The 9234-nt window shown below is 35.3% G+C and overlaps 1 long non-coding RNA gene across 1 annotated transcript; it reads right to left on the bottom strand.

Moving 5' to 3' along the window:
- Window positions 1–7562: 7562 nt before the first annotated feature.
- Window positions 7563–8423, bottom strand: LOC141677505 (uncharacterized). The gene is made up of 4 exons (XR_012557448.1): window positions 8289–8423; window positions 8103–8195; window positions 7793–7885; window positions 7563–7683 (listed from the first exon to the last, which is right to left on the bottom strand). It is a non-coding gene; the product is annotated as an uncharacterized LOC141677505 (long non-coding RNA).
- Window positions 8424–9234: the final 811 nt, after the last annotated feature.

Below are 9234 nucleotides of genomic sequence, written 5' to 3'. Positions count from 1 at the left end.
AATTATCTCGGTCATTTTAACATGATTTATTTTCAGAATATTAATGTTGCAGTGACAAATAATTCAATCAGTGATAACGGGTTAAAATTTGAATTGTTTCCCTTGATAAATGGAACAGTTTTTCCTTGAAACTCGGCAAATGGGTAAGTAATGATTACTGTTTTCTCGAGCCCAGTAACTATCCGTTATTACTGCATGTCTGACAGGTGTCCAACGGTAATATTTTTTTTGTATAAGTACAGCAGAGAGAAGATTTCTTTAATATTTTTAATTTCTTCATCTTTTATCTCTCTTCTTACTTTTACTCTCCTTCACTTTACTATTTCCGTTGTTTTCATACAGATATTATATCAAACACCTATCAGGCATACTTAATTCTCAATTTTTTTTCATGGCACCAAAGGATTTAATCATTGATGGAGCAAAGTTTGTTCCAAACAACTATGCTGCAATTCTTGATCATGCTGAAGCTCCATCTGAATTGCACTTTGTGCAAGATCTTCTTGCACATAGTGAGGTTGGGTATGCCTTAACTCAGCCTGAATTATTTTCAAGTCAACAAGTTCTGAGGTTCTGGAGGACTGGCATTTTTGATGATGGTGGTAACCGTGGAACTCCCAGTATTATCTTCCAAGTGGGTGATTCATCTTTTGTAGTCACTCCTGGTACAGTACGCAGGGCTTTACATCTTCCCGAGGATTGTACTTTCTCAGTTCTAGAGGACTCAGCCCTTTGGGAGTTAATGGCTGAATTGGGATATGAAAAGAGTCTGACGAAACTTGGACAGTTGAAACGGGCTAATATCAGAAGAGAATGGAGTTTCTTCTTTGATTGCATCACCAAAGCTTTTGGGAACAAATGTTCAAATTTTGATGTTATCCCAATTCTGAGTCAGCACATAGGGTATGCTATTATCCATCAAACTCATTTTGATTTTGCAACTGGAATCATTAATTTTATTGGGGATAGGATGATAGAGGATAGAGATGTTGTTTATTTTGCTAGATTCTGTCAACTTATTTACACGTATTGTACTACTGAACCCCAGTTAGTCAGCACTCAAACCCCACCTTTTAAGGTTGCAAAAAGGTACTTTAACGACCTGATAAATGCTAACACAAAGAAATCAATGGTGAGACAATTACAGATCCCTCAGTCTGTGAAACAGATTCTGGTAAATGCTGATCCTGCTACTTACAAATCTGTTTACTCAAATGTTCAACCAACTCACCATAACCAAAATCCATCAACCTCAGTACCTACCTCTCATTCTACTCCACCTACCCTCAGAACCTATCTCAAATCCTATCTCTCCACTTCACAGACTGCTCAACCTTCTTCTTCAGCACCTACTGTGAAGCCTACATCCTCTAAGACAAAGAGAACAAAGACTGTTCCTCAAACACCTCAAAAGAGGAGGAGATTTACTTTGAGAGATGAATCAGATTCTGAGGAACAGATTCCTTCTTCAGAACCTGTGGTGGTTGAAGCTGAGAAAGCAACTTCTCAGAAGGATTCTAACATTGGGGGTTCTAGGCTTCTCAAGAGGCTTAGACGTATGATAGTTCCTGAAACTCCCAAGGAATCCAAATCAATAAGGAAGTACAAGAAACAGAGGGCACAAAGGCCAGTTTCAGATGATGAGGAGGAAGCAGCTAAGGAAGGGGATCAGGAATCTCTGATCTCACAAGGCAAGGAATTTGCTCCAGTCACTTCATCTCCATCAACTCCATCTCAGGAAGCTGTATCTGACAAGGCTAACTCACCATCTGTGTCTCTTGTTGATCCAGGCACAAGTGCTGAAATTGATATTCAGAACCTGGTTGTGCCTGAAATACTTTTCTTAGAAGCTCCAACAGCAAATATTACTTCTACAACACCTGTTATTGATGTTGTTCAAACTCCAGAGTTATCAACAACACCTTCTCTGCATCAAGATGCTGATGATCAGATTTTAGGTGAGCATCAGGATATGGTTGTTGATCAGAACTTAGTATCAGATCAACAATTAAAGGATGATGAAGCCTCCATTGCTACTCACACTGTTGTCTTATCAGAAGATACTGATTCTTTAAGTTTCGATGTTGTAAATGTTGGAGATACTGGTGAGGCTGCTACAACTGTATATGCTGATGAAGCAGGTCCTTCAGGACATACTCCTCCACTGACTCTTCCTAAGTCTGAACTGGTAAAGGAGTTTGTTGTCATGGATGCACCAGTACCTTGGAGTGAAACTCCTGCAGGTCAGGAGTGGACTAAAGAATGGAACTCAGTTTCATGTGTTCCAAATGCTTTACATCTTGCTGAGCACTTGACTAAAGCTGATGAAATGTTAAATTCTGATGATTTTAAAACCCAGCTTAGAGTCACTGCATTGAGTACTAAACATCTACAAGGTCTTCATTCCAATACTCATGCAGAGCTACACAAGATTTAGGAGAACTTTATCAAACAGGAACAAGTTTGGAAAATTGATAAGAAAAAGTTCTTCCAACCTACCATTGACAGGGTTGCTTATATTGAGAAAACTCAAGAGAAGCAACAAGCTCAGATTGATCAAATTCTGACAAATCAAGCTTCTCAGCAATCGCAACTTACTGAAATCCAGACCTCAGTGGAACTACTTATCTCTCTTTTATTACCTGCTGATGCCAAAAAGGGGGAGAAGGTAATTAAGTCCAAATGCAAAACCAACAAGACACTGCAAGGAAAGGATGATGGAAAAGATGACCAAGGAACCTCTGGAATGGGTAGTGGTCATAGTCAAGGTAGAAGGTTTACATCAAGACAAGCTAGTCACAGAACAAGTTCTGATAATGGGGAAAGAATAAGTTCTGCTGCTGGTAAAAGGATAAGTTCTGATGAACTTCTAGATCTTGATGAGGAAATGTCAAGACAGTTATTTCTTCAAGAAAATCCAGTGATGGACTTGGAAAGTTTAAAGGAAGAAGAAGCCAGACTTAAATCAGAGAAAGTCACATCTAAATCTGAAGCTTCTGGTAAAAAGTTACTTCCAAAACCTAAAGGCATTGTGATCAAAGAAAGGATACATACTGAAGCAACTTTGGCTAGATCACAACCACAGATAGATCCAAGATCCAAGGGTAAAGAAAAGGTTGGTGAACCTATCAAGTCTTATGTACCTCCTGAGGAAGAAGAAATTACTAATGGAAAAGATGATCTTGCTCTAACTACAAGAAAAGTTCTTAAAACAACCTCTGACATGGCTCAAGTTGTTCAGAGTCAAGAAATTGTAAGTTCTGATATTCAGAAGAAGCAAGTAACCTCTGACAGTGCTCAAGTTAACTTGGTATCAGAAAATAGATCTAAAACACTCCTACCAGGATTCACTAAAGCAAAACAGACTCAATCTTTGAAGACTACTGCAAGTGGTTTTGAAGCAAGAGTAGTTACTGGAAAGGAAGCTAGAGATAAAACTGGATTGGGAAGTGCTGATGAAAGAAGAGTACACAACACTACCAATGATCCAACTTCCTTGAGTGAACCAGGTATTGGAGCAACTCCTGAGAGATTGAATCAACTGGAATCTGTACAGATGGTTTACCATACCTACTTGAAAGAATACATCATGTTGTATTTCATGACAGATGGTAGGGTTTATCATATAAGACAAAATGCCATTCCTTTGAAGTATTTTGAAGAATTGGAGCATGTACTTTTCTTACTTCAAGTGGATGACAGAATAACAGAGACTGCTGCAAACTACTTAAAAGAACAGATTCAGAGACAGAAAAGGCTTTATTCTGTTAAGTCTGACAGCATATATGTTCCAAAGTACAGAGATCACAATGGTGATATTGTTGATATGAAGCCTAATACTGCACAGATCAGAACGTATCTTGGTATTAAGGGACTTGAATTCAATCTTGAATCTGACAAAGCTTATGTCATAAGACTAGATCAGGAGTTAAGAAAAGCAAAGATTAATGATCTCAGAGCTGCAATCTTTCAAACTGGTGAAGATACTGCAGAGCTTAAAGGTGTTAAAAGGAGAATGATTGATGAACTAAGATATGCTGAGAAATGTTTGTTGAAGAACTATCTCAGAACAACTCCTGACATCAGAGAGATCAGAAAATGAAGAAGCCAAGTCGAAGATCTACAACTGCTTAAATTATGATATTTATACAGATTGAAGTTGTTATCAGAAGTTGAAATTGGTAAAAACTTTAAGGACTATAAGTTGTAGTTATCTAGTCTATTTGTCATGCATTTGTACTTAATGTTTTTGACAACATCAAATATCTGTTAAACTTGTATATTTTGTTAATTTACAAGTTGGGGGAGATTGTTAGATATATTTGATAATGTCATGGCTAATATGTTTTATGTTTAGCTTTCAGATCTTACGTGAACAGGATAAATCAGTACTTAACTGTTGATCAGTACTTATACTGGAAGTCAGGACTTAAGGATATCAGTACTTATATTATCAGGAGATAATCATCAGAAGATAGATATCAGAACTTAAGTGCTGAAGGACAATCAGATAAGGACAGTAGCTGATTAAAGGAAAGAAGATCGAGATAAACATAAGAAGAGATATGCATGAAGAAGGAATTCCGTGAAGAATGGAATACTTGGAAGAAAAGATATCTGATTGATATATTTTAGGAAGCAGAATTATATTCCATATCAATTAGCGATTATCTTGTAACTGTAATATATAAACACAGGCATAGGGTTTACACTATAAGTGTTATCATTATCGAAGTTATTATTCTATATAACCCTAGCAGCTCTCGTGATATTTGTTCATCACTGAGAGGTAACAGTTCCATACTGTAACAGAGTTTATTGTTTCAATAAAGTTTGTTTTCTGTTACTTAAGTTCTTAAAGTTCGATTTGAGTGTACTATACACTGTATTCACCCCCTCTACAGTGTGTGTGTGACCTAACATAACTATTAATCCTTTTTCTAAACACTTTAGAAATAATTCTCTCACTTGATTTAATTTCCAAAATTAAATTCTTAATTAATAATATTAAGAACTTTTCTTAATTAATTTATAATTAATTAAATCTTATTTAATTAATTATTAAATTTGCTAATTAATTATTTATTTCACAAATAAATAATTACCAGCCATTATTAATTAATTCCTCTACCATTAAATCATTTTCTTTTATGATGTGACCCTGTAGGTTCAATATTAAGCCGGTAGTAGAAATAAACACTACACCATATATTGGCTATTGCAAGCCCAAAAAAACGTTGTATTAGGGGTCGAATGTGTTGCAATATCATCTATTGTAACATTTTATCCAAAATTCGGTGTTGCATTTGCTGCCGTTGCAATAGACCCCTATTGCAACATGTTGTGTGTGTATTGCAACATTTGTCAAGTATTACAATAACCCCATGCTAGAACACTATTGTAACATTTTTAGCATTTTTAGTAACTTTTTTTTAGTGTTACAATATCCTATTGTAACATTTGTCTGCAACATTTATAACCCTGTTGTAATACGTTTTATATTTTAAAGCAACAATTGTATGCAACATTTGAAACCCTATTGTAATACTTTTTAGCTTGCAAGGCAACAGTTGTATGCTACATTTGAAATCCTATTGTAATAATTTTTTTGTTTTTGGGCAATATTTCTGTGCAACATTTAGACATATATTGGAATACCAGCTGTTACCAGAAATTCAAACATGCATATATTCTCTTGAAAATAATATATCCAACTGCAACTCAAAATAACCAACTAACCATCAAAATAACAAACCAAACATCTAGTTTAAAGTCGAAACAAAGTCGATAAACACCACAAGTCAGAACATCCATAACCAAACATAGTTCAAGTTCAAGGATATATAGTCTACTTAATCAGCTAGCTAGTTAACAAGTACATTAAAGTATCCAACCAAAAGTTATTAAACAGCTAGCTAGTAACAGGAAATCACTAAGCATTTATGTCTTCACCCCCCTCACTCTGGCCTTCATCAACATCAGAATATAGCTCTTGAACAGCAATATCATTAAAATCAGGAACTATATCCCCCAATCTGCCTATTACCTTTGACAGTTTCTCCCGAACCTTTTTGTCAATGATCTCCTGCATTTCAGTAAGAAGTTCCTCCTTTATTGACTTTTTCAAATCAGCAACATCAATACTAGCACTAGAACTCTGACTAAATGCTGGCACATCTAGCTTAACAGTTTTCCTCGTTCGGCCTGATCTTCCAATAAGCCAATTTGTAAGTCATATGTCATAGACCTATTTGTATATTCGAGGATTCAACTCAACTCAAATAAGAATGTAATAAGTAAATAGTGGATCGACCGTCAGAGAGATCTCGCAAAGTAATATCTGTCAAAGGATTCAGAAACAAGGTTCATCTACAGACTTGAGGAGTTAATTCACTGGAAGAAGTTCAAGAAGTTGATCATGCCTCAGTGATATAAATCAAGATCGTGGATTTAATCAAATGACAGAGATCTCGTCAGAGTATCATTAATTACAAGGATTTAATCTGAAGAAAATCAAAGTGTCAGAGTCAAGACATGAAGAAACGTCACGGAAGTTAGTCACTCATGAACCAGACAGTACATCGAGTGTCAACGTTGAAGTGGTGGAATTGATTCATAATTTTCAGTGATTTTCAGAAGATTTGCAGAAGAATGGTTGCTGCTCAAGACTAGAATTAATTCTCTATTAATTAATTGAGTCATCTAATTTAATTAAGAAAATAAATTATATCTGCGAAGAATAATTTATTTATTAATTGAATTAATTGATTAATTAATTCTGAATTAATTCTAGGAATTTTAGGAATTTTCAGAAGTTTAATTGGATTAAATTCAAGCATTAAATCAGCAAGACAATTGAAAATGAACTAGCATGACAATCAGGATTGTCATACCGATTGTCATGCTAGGCCATATTCAATTGTTACACCGAAAGTTACATCAGGAGGATGATTGTCTTGCTAGTTCATTCTGATTGTCTTGCTAGTTCATTCAGATTGTCTTGCTAGTTCATTCAATTGTCCTACCGAAAGTCTTGCAAGCTTAAAGGATTGTCATTCCAATTCAATTGATTCAGCTGATTGATTAAATAGAAGCAGAGAAGCAGCATATCATTTTTATCTCAATCAAAATACACACAAGTCAAGAACAAAGCAGCCGCCTCTTGAAACATTTTATTTTCTTCTCTGCTTACATCAAGATCAAAATTCTAGTTTGTTAATGTTAAATCCAAACCACTAGAATTATTTATCTTGTTCTTGTGTAACAATCTAGCGGATCAAAATCCCTAGAACTTAATCTCAAATCGCGTTTAGCATTTGATTCTAATTATTGCAAAAATAGAAAAAGTTCATGTCGAATTTATTCTAGATTTGTGATAATTGATTTGAGATTAATACCTTGTAATCGATACAGTTGTTGTAACACATTTCAAGTTTAATAATATTTTTATTTAACTTGAATTTTGTTTCACATTTTTTATTCCGCATTTTATTCGATTATTTGGTACTGTTTGTATTCAACCCCCCTTCTACAAACTAATTGGGACCTAACACAATTCGGTCCATGGGCTGGCTTTTTTGATTTCTTTTCTGTGTGAGCACTGTTGTTTGCCCCATGAGAACCATCTTCAATATCATGTTGAGCATGTCCATTTTCATCCTTGTCATCGGTAGGAATTGTAGTCTGCCAAATATTGAGGGATCAGAAAATACAATTAAGTTTAACTAGAGCCGAGCGATAATATTTTTTTTACAAGTGCAAATTTATCAATTTTGTCAAAGTGATCTTTTACCTTGTATTTACGTCCTGGCTTTCGTTTACGAGTTTCAACGTAAACAAGATCCGAGGGAGCTGGTTCTTTAGGTTCGATTTTGTTCTCAGCTTTCTGCCAGCAGAATGGAATTGAAGTCATAACATTAAAAACTATAGAATGAAACTAAGGAAATATAGAATTTGGGATTTCATAAGCACATTAAAAGTTATACTACTACTTATGATTTTTATTTATTTATTAGACCAAGTTCAACCAGAATATATTCAAGACTCCGAAACTACATACATTTTCTTAATAAAAGTAACACCGTGCTTTAAACATGACTTACTATTTTCTCTCCAATTTGCGCAAAACTTGTACGACCAGCTGTGTGTGTTTCTACAATCAAGGCACGATTTTCTGAAGCAGTCTTAGATCGTCTCTGACAATTAAGTGAAGTGAACAAAGTATTAAAAAACAGACTACATAAAAAAAGGTTGAATATTATCTAGTTGAGCGATATCAATTTATATACCTGAATTTCCTCATCCCCCCAGTATTTGAGCAGCACCTTGAATACTTCAGTTGAAACAAAACTAGGCTTATTTTTTAGCCTATCCTCATCATTATCATATTGTAGATAATGATCTTTCTTAACCCGACTTTTGTGCAACCTCCACAAATCATTAATAGTCCGCAGTGTAAAGGTTCTTCCTTCCTCGGGAATGATATATTTTTTCTAGTAAATCAATTAAAATAATTAGCCATATTGTAGAAAATTTTGTATCCGGTGAGATAGACAATAGAAAATTTTGTATTTTACGTTAACAAATTGCCATAGCCTCTCCTTCTCACTTTCAGGATATTTATGCCAACTGATGTAATCAAGTGGCACAGACTCCCTGGCCAAGGTCCCTAAGAAGTTTTTGTATTCAGATAAGACCTTGGGATCGTCTGCCACGGCCTGAAATTCTGAATTCAACTTAATAACCTTCTTTTTGCTAGGGTCCCTTGTGTACACATCCTTCATTAATGTCGGTCCTCTACGCTTTATTACTTTTGATGGACCTAAAATAGAACAAATAAACTAATTAATGTTCCAAGAGTATTGTCAATATTGAAACTACTATTTAATCAACTTAAAAAACAATTATAAGGACCTGATGGAATTTCATGTGTCTCGTCTTGAGTTTGACCAGGACCCTCATCCACATGATCATTCACAAATTCCAAGTCCTTTTTACGTTTTCGCATTAGCAAAAAAGCCTCCATTGAACCAATTCCGTCATTACGATTTTTGGGAGGCACTGGCCCTGCTCTCAGGGGCAAGTTAGGAGGTAAACCATCTGTCAATGGAGGAGGAGGTGGTAGTTGTTCGGTTGGCAGATGGGGTGCATTTTCAGTTGGGGATGGGGGCAAATTTGGAATCTGTCATCCAAGCATAATTAGTATAGATTATAATGACAGACTAATATAGTAGA

Source organism: Apium graveolens, chromosome 8, assembly GCF_009905375.1.
Source record: "Apium graveolens cultivar Ventura chromosome 8, ASM990537v1, whole genome shotgun sequence".
Lineage (NCBI taxonomy): Eukaryota > Viridiplantae > Streptophyta > Magnoliopsida > Apiales > Apiaceae > Apium > Apium graveolens.
This window is presented reverse-complemented; position numbering and strand designations above follow the sequence as displayed.